This window comes from Lycium barbarum, chromosome 7 (genome assembly GCF_019175385.1).
Source record: "Lycium barbarum isolate Lr01 chromosome 7, ASM1917538v2, whole genome shotgun sequence".
NCBI classification, from domain to species: Eukaryota; Viridiplantae; Streptophyta; class Magnoliopsida; order Solanales; family Solanaceae; genus Lycium; species Lycium barbarum.
In genome coordinates, this window is record NC_083343.1 from 10,612,887 (window position 1) to 10,630,404 (window position 17,518).

Below are 17,518 nucleotides of genomic sequence, written 5' to 3' on the forward strand. Positions count from 1 at the left end.
GTTCCCCATTTTTGGCGACTGATAATATTTCCACAACATCCAAACACTCACTGGGTCGTTTAGGCATTACATCACACAAGTTGTTAGTGTACCTCAACTAAAAGTTCTTACAACAAATGGGTACTCAAGAATTCCCCAGTCACTATCTAATTCGTCACCAACAATCACTTCCTAGAAAGACTACACAAGCATGGGTACTCAAGAATTCCCCATTGTTCATCAATTTCCAACAACCCATTTAACACATAAGATAAATCTACCCAAATAACTAATTACAACAAGTGGTATGGCATGATAATGACATGTAATTTAGCAATTAGTAGATACCAACTAATGTAAAGAAGAGAACAGTCGACATACCTTGAGAGTAGATGAAAGTAGAAAACTTTGAAATCCTTTATTTTTAAGGAAAAAGGAAGTAATCACCAGTTAGGGTTTTTAGGAGTTGATTAAAGATGATTGAAATGAAATGGAATGATATATGAGGAATTAAGGAAAAGGGGGAGAGGAAGAGTGAAGATCATAACTGATAAGAACAACCGTTACCTTCTTTTATTTAAAAGAAACAAATCGCGTCGGGTCGGGTTGACCCGTGACTTTTCACTTACCTGCACAACATGCGACTCGCGGATGATGTCGCATGTGTAACATGTGAGTCACATGTTGTGCCATTCCATCGCAGATACTGACAGAGAGTTTGGCTCTTATGGATTGAATTTTGGCATCACCTGCGATTCGCAGGTGAATTCGCAGACATGACATGCGAATCGCGGATGATGTCGCATGTCATGCCAATTTGCATTTTTCAAACTCTTCTTCTTTGTACACACACTTTATTCCTACACACTTGGACACACATCAAAAACATCACAAAAGTAAAAAATAACAATACATGAAAATAAAACTTGGGTTGCCTCCCAAAAAGCGCTTGATTTTACGTCGCAGCACGACGTTGATACCTGTTCAGCCCTTTCATGGATCATTGAGGAGGAAGACCTCAATAATCTTTGCTTCATTCTGAGATCCCCAGTAATGTTTCACCCTTTGCCCATTCACTTTGATTTTATTACCACTTGGGCAAACAAGTTCAATTGCTCCGGATGAGAACACTTGTGTGATTTCAAACGGACCAGACCATTTGGATTTCAACTTTTCGGGCAACAACCGGAGCCTGGAGTTGAACAACAATACGCGATCCCCGATGTTGAACTCTCTTTGCAAGATCTTCTTGTCATGGAAGTGTTTCATGCGGGCCTTGTAGAGTGCAGAACTCGCATATGCTTTCAGTCAAAATTCATCGAGCTCATTAATCTGCTCCAACCTCAAGTTTGAGGCGTCACCCCACTCTAGATTCAACTTTTTCAAGGCCCACAACGCCTTATGTTCGAGTTCCATCGGAAGATGACAAGCTTTTCCAAATACCAATTGATATGGAGAAATGCCAATTGGGGTCTTGTAGGCTATTCGGTATGCCCATAGAGCATGATCCAATTTCTTCGACCAATCAGTCTGGTTAGCATTCACTGTTTTGGAAAGTATGCTCTTGATCTGTCTATCTGAAACCTCAACTTGGCCACTTGTTTGGGGATGATACGGGGTGGCAACTTTATGCTTGACCCCATACTTCTCAAGAAGAGTCTTGAATAATCGATTGCAGAAATGAGAGCCCCCGTCACTAATGATTGCCCTCAGAGTTCTGAACCTTGAGAAGATAACTCTTTTTAAAAATGCAGTGACGCTTCTTCCTTCATTGTTGGGGAGCGCTACGGCTTCCACCCATTTGGACACGTAGTTTACTGCCACAATAATGTACTTGTTGCTGTAGGAGCTTACAAATGGACCCATAAAATCAATGCCCCATACATCGAACAATTCAACTTCGAGAATCGGTGTCATTGGCAGCTCATGCCTTCTTGATATGCCCCCATGCCTTTGACATTGATTACAAGCTTTTACAAAGTCATGAGCATCTTGGTGAATTGTCGGCCAATAAAAACCACTTTGAAAAACCTTGGCTGCCGTTCTTGAGCTACTATGATGTCCACCAACCGGTGATGAGTGACAGGCTTCGATGATGGGCATCATTTCTACTTCGGGTATGCACCTCCTTATGATGTTGTCGGCGTAAACCCTGAATAGATATAGCTCGTCCCAATAAAATTTCCGGGCATCACTCAAAAACTTTTTCTTTTGGTGGAAGTTCAAATCTACCGGCATAATGTCACTTGCATGGAAGTTAGCAAAATCGGCATACCACGGGATCATGTCTTGCGACCCTGCCATTACTTGTTCATCCGGAAATGACTCATTGATTTCTAGGCCATCTAATGGACGCCCCCTTTCTTCAAGACTAGACAAGTGGTCTGCCACTTGATTTTCACAACCCTTTCTATCTTTGACTTCAAAGTCAAACTCTTGTAAGAGAAGGACCCAACGTATCAACCTCGGTTTTGCATCTTTCTTTGTCATGAGGTAACGTAAGGCTGCGTGATCGGTGTGAACAATCACATGGGTTCCCAACAAATAAGCCCGGAACTTCTCGAAGGTAAACACAATAGCCAGCAACTCTTGTTCTGTGACAGTGTAATTCATTTGGGCACTGTTCAGAGTCTTGCTCGCGTAGTAAATTGGGTGAAAGATCTTATCACGCTTCTGGCCAAGAACAGCCCCCATGGAAAATCCACTTGCATCACACATCAACTCAAAGGGTTGAGACCAGTCCGGGGCAATGATGATAGGAGCCGGTGTGAGTCTCTCTTTCAAAGCCTCAAATGCCTTCAAACAAGCATCATCAAATGCAAACTTCGACTCCTTATCCAACAACTTGCATAGAGGGTTGGCTATTTTCGAGAAATCCTTGACAAATCTTCTATAAAACCCAGCATGCCCAAGGAAGCTACGAACACCTTTAACGGAAATTGGAGGGGGAAGCTTAACAATAACCTCAATTTTAACTTGATTGACTTTAAGCCCCTTTTCCGAAATCTTGTGCCCCAAGACGATGCCTTCTCTAACCATGAAGAGGCACTTCTCCCAATTTAGAACCAAATTTTTCTCTTAACATCGTTTCAATACTTGGGCAAGATTCTGCAAGCATTCATCAAAGGAATCCCCAACCACGGAAAAGTCATCCATGAAGATTTCAATGGACTCCTCAACCATATCGGAGAAAATAGACATCATGCAACGTTGAAATGTTGCGGGTGCATTACATAACCCAAAAGGCATTCTCTTGAAAGCAAAGGTCCCATAAGGACAAGTGAAGGTAGTTTTCTCTTGGTCCTCGGGAGCAATAGTGATTTGATTGTACCCGGAATACCCATCAAGGAAGCAATAATAATCTCTGCCCGCAAGCCTATCAAGCATTTGATCCATGAATGGCATTGGGAAGTGGTCCTTTTTGGTCCACTTATTCAGCTTCCGATAATCCATGCAAATACGCCATCCGGTAACCTTGCGAGTGGGAATCAACTCATTTTTATCATTCGCAACCACGGTGATCTCACCTTTTTTTGGCACGCATTGAACCGGACTCACCCATGAGCTATCTGAAATGGGGTACACAACCCCGGCATCTAACCACTTGATTATCTCAACCTTTACGACCTCTTGTATGGGAGGATTTAACCTCCTTTGATGTTCAACGCTTGGCTCCATCAAGCTGAATTTTATGCGTACAAATATCGGGTGGAATCCCTTGAATATCTGCAATACTCCACCCGATAGCTTTTTTGTATCTTCTCAAGATCACCATCAACCTTTCTCTTTGCGCATCCGTCAACCGGGCAGATATAATCACGGGCAATGTGTTGTTGAGTCCAAGAAACTCATACCTCAAATGTAAAGGAGGAGGTTTGAGTTCCAAAGTAGGAGGCTCAATAATTGAAGGTTTTGCAGGAGGAGTTGCTCGGTTTTCCAAGTCAAGATCGAGTCTCTTTGGATTGAGGTGGTAAGACCCCATTCCAATCAATGCATTGACCATCTCCTCAAATTCTTTTTCGTCGTCCCATTCATAGTTCATTATCACCGCCGCTAACATATCATCTATATGCTCATGTTCTATGGTTGTCTCCATTGCTTCATCAATTGTGTCGATAACTGACACAACACTCATATCCGCCGGTTGCTTCATCGACTTGCAAATATGGAAAGTGATCTCTTCATCGTTCATTCTAAATTTCAGATCACCTCTTTCCATATCCACGAGGGCACGCCTCGTGGCTAGGAATGGTCTTCCCAAGATTATGGGAACTTCGAAGTCAACTTCACAATCCAAGATCACAAAATCGGCCGGAAAAATAAATTGATCCACTCTTACAAGCACATCATAAAGAATACCAATGGGCCTCTTTACGGTTCTATTCGCCATAAGTAATCTCATCGTGGTAGGACGGGTGGTGCCCAATCCCAACTTGTTGAATATAGAAAGCGGCATCAAATTGATGCTTGCTCCAACATCACATAAAGTTTTAGCAAACTTGTATTTACCAATGGTGCATGGGATTGTGAATGCTCCGGGATCTTATTTTTTGTGCACCAAAGCTTTGGTGACGATTGCACTACAATGATGAGTGCCCCCCAATGTTTCAATGCCAGGACTCCTTCTTTTGGTCACGAGATCTTTTATGAACTTCGCATAACCGGGCATTTGTTCAAGTGCCTCAACCAATGGAATATTTATTGAGAGCCCCTTTAATCGATCTATGAACTTGAGGAACTTTCCATCTTCCGCTTGCTTTGCCAATCGTTGGGGAAAAGGAGGAGGAGGCCTCATAACGGGCGGTGAAGCCCTTGGTACCTCCTCCGCTGCTTCCTTGCTTTCCGAGGCATCATTGATTTCCGGAAGGTCCTTGTTAGCGATGGGCTCTTCAATACCAGCCCGCTTATTCGTTGGGTTTGCTTCTTCTTCAATAACCATGGGTTCTTCAACCATTTTCTCTTCATCACCCAACACATTCTCTTTCACCAACGCATTTTCCCCAATTGTTCTGCCACTCCTAGTAGTAATTGCGTTGCATTTATGTTCACCATCGTTCCTTGGGTTTGCAACTGTGTCACTAGGGAGTGAGCCTTTCTGCCTTTGGTTTAGGATTGCCGAGATTTGGCCAAGTTGAGACTCCAATTGTTTAATGGAGGTGGAGTGTGAACTTATAACTTGACCCATGGATTTGACCTCATCTCTAGTCTCCTTGCAAAAGGTGACGGTGGACTCCACTTTCCTCAGTACCTTTGACAACATATCTTCAATTTTTGAATTAGCGGAGTCGCTATTGGGCGGTTGACCAGAGATTGGTTGATTTCCCTTTGGAGGGACATACGGATTTTTGCTTCGATGATTGTTGTAATTGCTATTGTACCCCCCCCCCCCCCCCTTGATTGTTGTCACGATTATCTCTCCAATTAGAGTGACCTTGTTCTTTGTTCCAACCTTGATTCCCTTGACCTTGCCGCAAAGATCCTTGATTTGGACCTTGGTAGTTCGGACGGGAACCCTCCCTCAGATTGTTGACATAACTCGCTTCCTCATCATACATTTGGAAACATTGCTCATCCGGAGGAACCCCTTCAAAGGATTCTACCGCGTTCACCTTTTTGCTTCCGCCACCCATGACATGTTTTGTCAGAAGGTCCATTTGGGTGACAACTTTGGCCATGGACTCATCTCTCTCTTCCTCCTTCTTAATCATCTCACGAGTGAGCACATGTTTGGAGGAACTTCCTCCACCCACTTCCGAATCCCTAGTGTGTCATGCTTCATTAGTCTCGGTCAATTTATCCAACAATTCACAAACGGTGGCATAAGAGTTATCCATAAGAGACCCCTCTGCAATGTTGTTCGCCACTGATTTGTTGACCGAATCTAGAGATCTATAAAATATTTGTAGAAGCACACCATCGGGCAACCCATGCTTGGGACAACTTTTGACTTTTTTTTTAAAACGAGTCCAAGTTTCATGGAGAGCCTCATCCGGAAGTTGACGAAAGTTGTTGATTTCGTCACGGAGTTGTAGCATCCGCGATGGAGGGACGAACTTCTTGAGGAATGCTTCGGTCAGTTCCTCCCAAGTAGTGATGGACCCGGAAGGAAGATAATCTAACCAAGCCGTGGCTTCCCCCGTTAGGGAGTACGGGAAGAGCCGTAGCCAGACTGCTTCAATTGAGACGCCCGGATGCACATTGGTAGAATAGACCCCAATAAAGTTCCTAAGGTGCCTATTCGGGTCATCTTTGGATAGACCGCCGAACAGGCCCTTAGTGTTGAGCAGGTGCAGCATTGTGTTAGTTATATGGACACTTGAATTTCCAATCAAAGGTGGGGGCTGAATTGCAGCTGCATAGCCGACCCCCCCAGCTTCTTCACCAACCGCTACTGGTGGATTTTGGACAGGGATACCATCCTCATCCATATTGCCTACACAACAAACAACAACAAAAAAGAAATAAGAAAAGAAATAAAGACTAAAAGTAAAGTTTTACACTAATTAGTAAATTTCTAGACCGTATCCCCCGGCAACGGCGCCAAAATTTGATGCGCCCAAATTACACCTTTGACATCAGGAGTAAGCGGTCGTTGTCAAATATAGAACCCAACAAGGTTGGGGTCGAATCCCACAGAGAATACAATGAATAAATATACTCGATAAGTGTAACACCCGACTGTTAGTCTATATTTCAAGGGGAAAGGAAATACAATAAAAGTTTGATTGTTGTTTGTTCATTAATAACTGAGAATGTTTATAAGGTGTAACCAATTGGTAAATGGGACTAAGGTTGTGGTTCCAATGGAAAGTAATGCGATTGGGTATCAATTCAACTTATTTACATGCCTAGGTGCATTAAGCCAAGGGTCACGCGATTCTTGCCGAAAGTTTTCCAACCAAATCAGCAAATTTCATCCTAGGCTTTTCCAAGCCCTAGAATGTTTTATAAGAGAACACCCATGTAGCCTCAACTAGCTTTCCTATTCCTAGCTCAAGCTATTAGATGGATTTAATGACCCACATTGTTGTTATTAACTCTTTTCCTAACCCCTACTTTCTTTTCCAAGCAAAGTAATGGTATTAAGGCACAAGTAATGTTGTACACCATCACAAGACATTAATGCTTGAAGCGTTAATAGAAAACACCATTAGCATATAAATGTAGTATGAATATGAAACCCAATCACATAACTAACAGATTGGATCCCACAACCTTAGCTGAAAGATTAGCTAATGATATTCATTAAAAGTAAATCAATCAAGTAAAATGTATTCATAAATCTTACAAAAGTGTTGGATAGAGAAGATGACAAAGCCAAACGAAATCTCTTAAATACTTCACCAACCAACAATAAATGAACTCCACAAGAGTCTATGCTAAAAACTGCAGAATAATCCAATCCAAAACCCTAGCAATCTATTTATAGCATGTCCAAAACGGGAACAATTTCCAGACAAAAATGCCCCTGTGCATAGGGTGCGATTCGCACATAGTGTCAGATGTTCAACCTGCGAGTCGCAGGTTTCACCAGACCATCGCAGGTGTCGCATCTTCAGTTATTTGTTGAGCAGCATCTGCGACACCAGACACGATTCGCATGTTACACCTGCGATTCGCAGGTGGTGTCGCATGTGGTGTCACATGGGGTGTCTTATTTGGTCCTCTCTGTCAACAGGTGCTGCACCACCTGCGACTCGCATGTGGTACCTGCGATTCGCAGGTGGTGCCATTGTTCAGTTCTGCTGGGTTTTTGCTTCATTTTGCTTCAAATTGCTTCAAGTTGCTTCCGGCACATGTTATTCTACAAATTGACACAAAAACACGAGAAACGACATCAAAAGCACTTGGGGATTTACAAAATACTAAGTAATTGGCGTCGAATGAGCCGTAATTTCACGACTCATCAGGAATGCTTTTCTCCTGAATTGGAGTGATGACTTAGTGTGTAGGTGTTAGGCTGATTATTATTTTGTGTTTCTCTTACGTGTATGGTCTCTAGGTTTTTAGGATGATTGTATAGGTTATTAGGTTTCAATATTTAGTCTTTTGTAGGGTGTAGGTCTAGGGTTTTGAGTGTATTTTTATTTCTACTTTCCCCAAAATACCCATGTAGAGATAAAACTTATCTTGGAAAGGAAAAATGAAATATTTCCTTCCCAAATAGAATATTCTTTTTGTGTGGATAGGGTGGATTTTGCCAAATGACAATACACTATTGTTTCCCCCCCCCCCCCACCCCACCCCTCTCCTTTTTATTACAATGTTAAACTTGGAAATTAACAATAATACATAAAATGTATTTTTTGGGCAATTTTCTTTCTTACGTTGCAAATTAAAACAAAACTTATATTTTAAAAATGGTCTTTTGGGTTTTACAAATTCTCTAATAAAAACCTACTAAAAAAAGAAATAAAGGTAAAAAATTCAAGATTAATCCTAGAAAGTGTTAAAATGCTAAAATAGTGAAAAAAGACTCTAATATGGTAAAAAAAATAGGTGTTTACAATAACGATACTCAAAATGCTGGTATCAGTAGCCAAATATCAATGCACTTGACCACATGCTCATTACGTTTCAATAGACTCCAAGTTGTGTTTGATAGACACACTTGCGCTTAGGTTTATATATTCAATAGGCACAAAAATGTTTAATTAGTTCAAGCGTCTAAAAGAAAAAGTCAGGAAAATTTGAGGGCCGCTTAGGAATATATATATTCAGTATTTCAAAAAATTTATAGCCACAAATATGTTACTCCCTCCGTCCCAAAAAAAATATCTTAGTTCAGAATAATAGGGTCAAACTAACTAATGTTGTAACATCCCGTAAATCCGAATTAGGTATGAATGTATGAATCTAGTATAAAGGTGATATTTTAGCTATACGAATCTATTTGGGATGAACTTGGGTGATAAACAGTCATTTTGAAGTCAAACCAAAAAGTCAAGTTCTGAAGGCCTTCTAAATTCGTCTAAGTCTAGGACAGTTTGTACTAATGGCCTGGTTTCATGTACTTGCATTAGGAATTTGTGAAAACTTCATTCTTGAAATTGTAGCCATTTGAAATAGGTTTCCAACAGTATATTAAGGGCATCAAGAGGACATCTGTACAAAAAGTTATGGTCATTTTACTGAAGGATTACAGAGCAGTCCGTTCACTGGTCTTGTTATACGAACTTGTTATACGACCCATATAATTTTATACGGATCATATAACTCGTCCGTACTTCATGAAACTACAAATCGACGTTCTATTTTCGGCCATGATAAAATATGGTCATATTATACGGACCGTATAACTTTATACAGACCGTATAATATGTCCATATAATTTCCGCCTCACTTTTGTATAAATTCAAGCCTTCAGTTCTTTTATTTCATTATTCACAATTCCAAGCCCTAGCAACAATCCAAAACATCAAGGTAAGTCAATCCAAACCCTTCCAACTCAATTCTAACATATACTCTTATAATCTAGGCAAGAAATCATTGTTCCTAAACTAGGGTTTTCAAGAAAACCCATCTCAAGGTTCAAGAATTCAAGATTTTGGAAATCTTCTTCAAAGTTAAAATCTTTAATTCAAGTTTGGAGCATTACCAGGTATGTAGAGTTGCTATCTACGTGTGGGAACTCTTAATCCATAAAGTATGATTCTTTACGAAAACTAGGGTTTCTACACCATGCTCATAACAATCCTAGGTCCATGTCCATGATTATATTATGTATGAATTGCTATTATTCTATCATTGTGTTCTTAATAACTCCATATGATTATTGAGAATCAGTCTGTAATCCATGAAAACCCATATCTTGTATTCCATGGGTTCTTGCATGCATGTTTTTAGCTAAAAATGATTATTTCATGAATATCCTACATGTCTACAAGTTTTCATGTAACTATATTATATAATTACTTTCATGCCATGATACAAGATACATACATGCTAAATTCAAGCTATTTCATTAAACCATGTTTATAAGTCATTTCGTGAAATCATGATTGCAAGTCAAGTACAAGTTAATTCACGAAAATCATGGGCTTCTTAGCCAATTATATCATGTTCATGTTTTGGGGAGTTGCACGAATTACCGAGAAGGCTCAGATAGCCTGAAACTACATAGCCACCGTAGGACAAGGATCGTTTCGCCCAGTTAGGACGATTCCTTAATTTTACACTGAATGGATTCCATCAGGCACGTTACCACCTTATACCCTGGCAAGGTATGGGGGCTCTGCTGGTCCGGCGAGGTACCAGACTCCCCGTACCCACGTGGTGATATCACATGGTCGGTCTATGAAATACTCTCCCTACTTATCATGTTTTACTTATGTTATATATATATATGTACCCATGCTTATGCTCATGCTCATGTTCATGTCCAAGTTTTCAGTTTCAGTTCTTATCATGTTATTCCATGTCCCATGTTATTTATTTCAGTTGCTTTACATACCAGTACATTCAATGTGCTGACGTCTCCTTTTATTGCCCGGGGGCCTGCATTTCATGATGCAGGTACTAATTTACAGGATGACACATCTGCTCAGTAGGACAGCATTCGTATCAGCTTATTGGTGAGCCTCATCTCATTCGGAGTTTAGTCAACTCGTTATTTTATGATTAGCTATGCATCTAAGGTATGCTAGGGGTCCTTTCCAAGTGAGTATGTTTTCCATGTTCAGACTTATGTTAGAGGTTTCATAGACTAGACAAGTCAGTTATGTCATGTCACACTTTCGGAGTCATATAGCCATTTTGGCTCATTCATGTTATTTCCATACTCATGTTTAAACAAGTATTTTGATTAAGTATTATGACTTATTGCATTTTATAAAGGCTCATCATGCATTCACGTTAAATTCCGCTCATGTTATGCCTCATGATGATTCAGCAAGCCATGTTGTTCGCTCGGTCACATGCAGTAAGGCACCGAGTGTTATGTTTCGCCCAGGCCACGGTTCGGGGTGTGGAAAAGCTTGGTATCAGAGCCGTAAGTTCAAGTGTCTTAGGGAGTCTATGAAACCGTGTCCAGTGGGGTCACTTTTATATGTATGTGGCGCCCACACATATAAACAGTTGACCCCCAAGAAATTTAGGATTGTCTCACTTCTTTCAACTCTATATCGTGCAATAGAGCTATGTTCTCAGAAATCACTCGGACTCGTGTGTTGTTTCCCGTTCTACTGAATACGCCACGTCTCAATGGATGAGGAAGATGTAAATCTAATCATTATGAATGTGTTGCTTTCAAATAGAGTCATTAGGAATTATTCTAATTCGTGCCATGAAACTTAGAGCAGTAAGTAACATTCTTTTTCCATCGAATTCTGAACGTATCAAATGTGTAAGCAGCAAGAAAGAAATTCGAGACCCAAGACTTGCTAAATAGTGCATGGTGTGTTTATCAGGTGTTAGTACTATTTGAAAGACAAATTTCGGTATGGTAGCACACGTAGGTTATATATACCCTATAGATTACGTTTATTTGGACTCTTTGACCATAGAGCTATAGTATAAGGGTGATGATTCATATTTAAGACCCCACGAGGTAGCATGTTATGAAGTTAACCGCAGCAGGCATAAATTGTCCACGGTAGTTTTGAGCAGGAAATAGCCTAAGAGCCAACCACCTGTAATACTAGAAAGTCCCGACTTTTCAAGGATATATATAATTTTGCCATATGATCTATGCACCTGACTAGGAAGGGACTGATGTGATAAGAAAACCGCAAGCAGAAGATATTGAATTTTTTTAACGTTAGTTTTAAATTATTTAAGCTTATTCAGATCAGACCTAGAGAGTATGCCGTTAGTAAGTTACTTCAAGAAGCAAATATTACTATGAGATAAAAGATATGACAATTCCCTCTTAGGTTATGTGATTAGGTATTTATCCCTGATGTATACAGTATGATATAATTTTGGAAGTGTATAGGGAGTTTGGGGTTAGTTGTTCCAATTCCTTGTTTGAGACCGATGCAATTTCCCTAAGTATGATCCATGTCTATAGTTCAGAAAGATAGCATACAACCCTAGAATAGAGTCAGATAAGGAGGAGAAGTTAGAAATAACCTTATGCTTCACATTAGTACTCATAGAAGAATTAGAGAATATGATGCTAGCAAGTGGTTAACAGAAGCATAGTAAGTAAGTTTGAGTAGATACAGTGAATTAGAAAATTTCAGCAGACTTAGTAAAAGTACGATTTGAGTAACTTAGTCAAGTTAGCACTACTAAGTGGGTAACTGTCTGAATACACCGAAGGCGTGTTAGAACCCAAAGGGTTTAAGTTAAATTTGAGGTATAGAAATTGGTGAAAGAAGAAAACATCTAAGCAGTAAGAGAGCAAGCTATAGAAGAAGAGCCTTTAGGAGTTATCAGGAAAGAGTTTTCCTCAAGACTGACAAAGCTAGTATGCCAGTTATGTACATTAGAAACCCGTTCATTTAAGTAATTCAGTTTTCTCAGTAAGTAAGACTTGCTTGAAGTAAGTCGAAGAAATGAGTCATCAGTATGTTGGAGGAAATTAGCGAAACCACTAGATGACCACTTATTGCTAACTCAAGGGATCCACAGGCTTTAAACGTCAACTTTTTAACTAATGGGGAGATCGTGTGATAAGGTGCCAATATAGATTATGTGTTTCGTAAGTTGATAGGTGTTAAGGAGATTATGTCAGAGGATCACAGTTTCATGTAGCCAAGATAAGGTGCATACAATGTGATTTTTGTCATGTTGTTGAGATCAAGTACTAGGTAATTATGTTATGAGATAAAGTTCTAGATCGAATAGTGGATTTTAAGGGTATAATGGTTCCAATTCCAGAATAATTCATGCACTATGTAGTACCAATGCCCAACGTACTCTACACATGCCTAGCATACCTATCTTATGCCCTTGTTAAAGCTTTACACTCCATATTTAAGATACAAGAATTAAGACACCATACGATAGTAAGCTATGCAAGGGAATGTTCTTTCATGTTTCTCACATCAGTTTGTACTCATGTCCAAGGTTAAAGACCGCATTCATGTCTCACGTATTTATCTTTCTTTTATACCCATGATCATGTTCTAGCTCCTAAGTGATTTCTTATTATGATGTTGACATTGATAAGGATCGAAAGGAAGGTAACATAATAGTTTAAAGACTGAGAATCCTATGGAATGCACACTTATTCCTTGGACAAGAGAAAAATGCCTTAGGTGAATGACTTATTTTGACTCCAATGGTATACTACCTATGTTTTCACGTACTCATGTCCATGATAGACTTATTCGAGCATCCACCTAAAGAAATAGTATAGAATGATGTTGGTAGGCGATAATGAGAGTAAGTCATGATGGATGTCCTATCCACGATTCTATGTAACACATGCTTAGGTCCCTTTAGCTAATGTTTTACGATCATGATGACATGATCCATTTCTCCTTTCACTAAGTATCTATGCCTCGTTATGTTCAAGGTGATTATCTACCCATGTCTTAGATTCTCGAAGAACGAAGTATTCATGCCTATAATTCATTCTTTCATGAACCTTATTTAAAAAAAAGGTGTTTACTCACGGTGATAAGAGTAAGCTATGTTGAAACATGTCCCATTCTTTCGGTATATCTAAATCCTAAAGGTAATGTTTTATCCATGCCTATGTCTCTGACTCAAGAGTGAAGCCTACAAATTGTGCTCCATGCAAGTCACACTTATGTCTTAGTCATACTTCAATGCTCATAAACTCAAGTCCATACGCCATGGTATGCAGGTACCCATGTAAATGCCATGTTTCTCATGTACCCATGTCCCATGTCCTGCTACTCACGTATTCATGTTTTATGCCATATTAATCCTGTTACCATGAATGTTCCATGTTACGTCCTTTCGTTTGATGTACGCATGCCATGTTTATTGTCACGACCCAACCCCGTGGGCCATGACTAATGCCCGAACTGGACACCCGTATATGAACCTGTTAAATATGATCAAACTGAATCTATAAACAATATGGAAACTTGCATAAGAAATCCAACGGTTCATAACGTCGTCATATATGTATATTCAGATAAACTGTCTCCTGAGGAGTCACAACTGATCAAATCATAAAATGATACGCAAGCCGACAAGGCTGCCACTACACATCAATATCATGTCATATGCAAGCCGACAAGGCTGCCACTACAAACGGACATCATATCATAGCACATCGTATAGACACAGCTGAATAGAAGTTATACACAACCCACACATATGTCTACAGACCTCTAAAAGTACTAACAGTGAAATATGACGGGACAGGGCCCCGTCGTACCCCTGTATGAACATACATATATATATATATATATATATCATAAGATCTGTACCAAAAGTCTAACTCCGGAACAACGGAGCTCTCCAAGACAGCTGAGTAGAAGTCCTATGCTGAAGGGTCACCAAACCGACTATCTGTACCTGCGGGCATGAAACGCAGCCCCCCGAAGAAAGGGGGTCAGTACGGAATATGTACTGAGTATATAAAGCATGAAATACAGTAAAAAGGATCATAACTGAAATAGGGAGTACAGGAGACAAGGATGACATCCAGAATACCAAAACACTTGCCTTTTGAAACATAAATCATGCATGTCAATATCATATATCATGCCCGGCCCATTATGGGACTCGGTGACATAATTATATCATCATCATATATATATATATATATATATATATAACGTGTCCCGGCCCTCTAGTGAGGGACTCGGTGAATAAAGTCATCCTTGGCGCCATAATCACATCACCATATCATCATATCATCACATCATCATATCATATATATATATATATATATATATATATATATATATATATATATATAACGTGTCCCGGCCCTCTAGTGAGGGACTCGGTGAACAATGCAGTGAAACTGTGCACGAAAACGTGTCCTGGCCCGGGACTCAGTGAAAGATATATTGAGGCATGCCCGAGCAGAGTAGTGAGAAACCATATGCAAGTTAAAACACATCTGAGACTCGATAGAGTTATCAAAACGAGCTATCATTTGAAAATCAAGGCAATAGTCATATCAAGTACCTTTCGAATATCACTATGGATTATATCAAAATAGAACTTTTGGAATCATATACACGTATCAAGACATAATGAAATAGCTTCTGGAAGTCAAGAACATTAGCCATCCTAGTGGCTCTAAGAATAGGAGCTTCTTTGAAATCATACACATACGTCGTCTGTTTGTTTCATAAAGATCGTGCCAAAAGAAAGAAGGGTTAACTTTACATACCTTGTCGCTTTTCAAGTTAACCATAACTTAGGTCTCGGGCTTCACAAATCTACAAATAATACCAAATAGGCCAATAATTAAATTAGGATACTCTTTCAGGCCAACCCTTAACTACTTAGAAAGTTAACGATATTTGGGTAGCATTTTCCTTAAAAACCTAATAATCCTCATGATTCCAATTTAGCCAAAATATCAATCCCAATACCAACATCAATATCAACAATTACATAATCAAATAGAATCAAATATATTCTTAAATCACTTCCAACACAGCCCAAATACATTCCTATACCGATGCTTGTATACACTTCTTTATTTTCGTATATACATAGTGTGACAACAACTACAACCAATCCCACAATATTCCAGCCCATAAAACAATTAATAACAACCACCAAACAGCCTATATGATAACAACAACAATTTATCCAATTTCCGATATAGTTTTCGTAATTCTTTCATCTAGCAACGTAGATATGATTCGGATAATTCAAGAACACCTCCAGATCTCCATAACAATAACAACACCATATGGCAGCCCAATAATTAACACAAACAGCCCACAATGCGTTCAACAATTTGGACTCATGGCTTTCAATAACCGTTATGTGAGTCCTATACAATAAACGTACCACTACGATCCTTATGATCTTCTCTACCTTGATAAAAAGAGTTACATACCTTATACAAGGTGGGACGAGCCAATTCTGCCCCAAGCTAAAAAAAAACGCAAGGTTCTACAGCCACGACGAGGATTCGATGAGAGTTCTTGCATTTGAAGAAGATTAGAAAAAAGAGTTGTCTCCAAAGCACAAAATGTTGCTGAGCGTTTCTTTGGTCTTCAACAAATTGTCTAGGCGAAATTATGAATTCCAAAGTGTGAAAGTGTAGCTAGAATATAGAATCATGTTGCTGCCAGCTCGTTGAAAGGTGTCAAACTCAAGGAACTCTCTTTCCTTTCTTTAATTGGAGTGTGGGACCCATCTTAACTTTTATGAATGGTAAGAATGTCTTACTTTTGCTATCAGATCCGTATGCATGCATATGAGTCACCTGTTACTTTTATAAGATGGTGACATGTGGAAAGGTGCCTCTTGTTACTTACCCACTTAATTATTAGCTAACCCCTTTTTGTCTCCCATTAACTTCAAAAATTTAACAAATTACCCGTATAAATTTCTTGATCACATTTCATTTAAATAAAAAATTATTTTTAACACACTTCATATACTCATTATCATGATCATGTAGTATAACGTAGTCCATAGCCTCATTTGCCACGCACAAAAATATTATTTTCAATCATCGTCATCACACTTTTCCGTCTTAAATAATTTTGGGACTTCATTCCTTGTATACACCGAGCTCTTGATTTTCATCCTTGGATATGATTAAATTCTACGGCCCCGGTAAAATCGCTCATGTTGGACGGTTCGATTTTCTGGTCCAAAAATACGGGATGTAACATTTATGTTCTAAGACAAAGTGCCTCCTATGATTCGAACGAATGATTCCACGCTCTCAATTCTTTATGATCCACTCACGATAATAAGAAAGGTATGCCAAGGTATTCCTATCTATGTTTCAGAGCAAACAAGAGTTCCTTTCCTTCACCCTATGGGGCTTATCTCAGGAGTATTCTACTCAGATTCGACGTATTCATGTCATGCCTATGCTAGACCTTTATGAATATGTAGGTAGGATAATATTCCTATTATATGACTCAAATCTGTCTCATTCGCACCGAGTTGCGCTCACATTCAAAGCCTAGGTCGTACTCATATCTTATATGTCAATCGTGATAGTGATATACGAACATCTATGATCAAGCCTCTAAGTGTTCAGATCTCATCTCCGCTCCTCATACAAATCCCCTGTTGTAACAATTATGTTTCTGATATTCAGATCTCATGTTATGATATCCATGTTTACACGTATTCGTATCTCATGACAGTTTAGCACTCATGTATTCATGCCAGACAGTTTTCATGTATTTATGTCCCATGTCATGCTCTTCATGCCCAGATAATCATGTAATGTTTGTGCCTATTTTCCAGTACTCATGTCATTCGTGCCTACAGATTCTCTTCCAAACTCCATGTATAGTAATCATGTAATCATTCAGCTAATATCCGTGTGTCAGGCCAGCTCAGTATTCATGTTAGCCACATTTAAGATTTAGAAATCACGTTATGTCACATTATGCGTAATAAGATACCCTGTGAGTTGTGTGTTGGTACTTTAGTTAGCTGGCAGGCGTTTGAGAAA

At 39.4% G+C, this 17,518-nt stretch overlaps 1 long non-coding RNA gene and 1 pseudogene across 1 annotated transcript; both read right to left on the minus strand.

The window, feature by feature from the left end:
• Positions 1-972: 972 nt before the first annotated feature.
• On the minus strand, positions 973-6,407 carry LOC132601270 (uncharacterized; annotated as a pseudogene).
• Positions 6,408-14,105: 7,698 nt separating this feature from the next.
• LOC132602123 (uncharacterized) lies at positions 14,106-16,249 on the minus strand. Its single transcript, XR_009567607.1, has 3 exons — positions 15,932-16,249; positions 15,251-15,299; positions 14,106-14,421 (listed from the first exon to the last, which is right to left on the minus strand). It is a non-coding gene; the product is annotated as an uncharacterized LOC132602123 (long non-coding RNA).
• Positions 16,250-17,518: the final 1,269 nt, after the last annotated feature.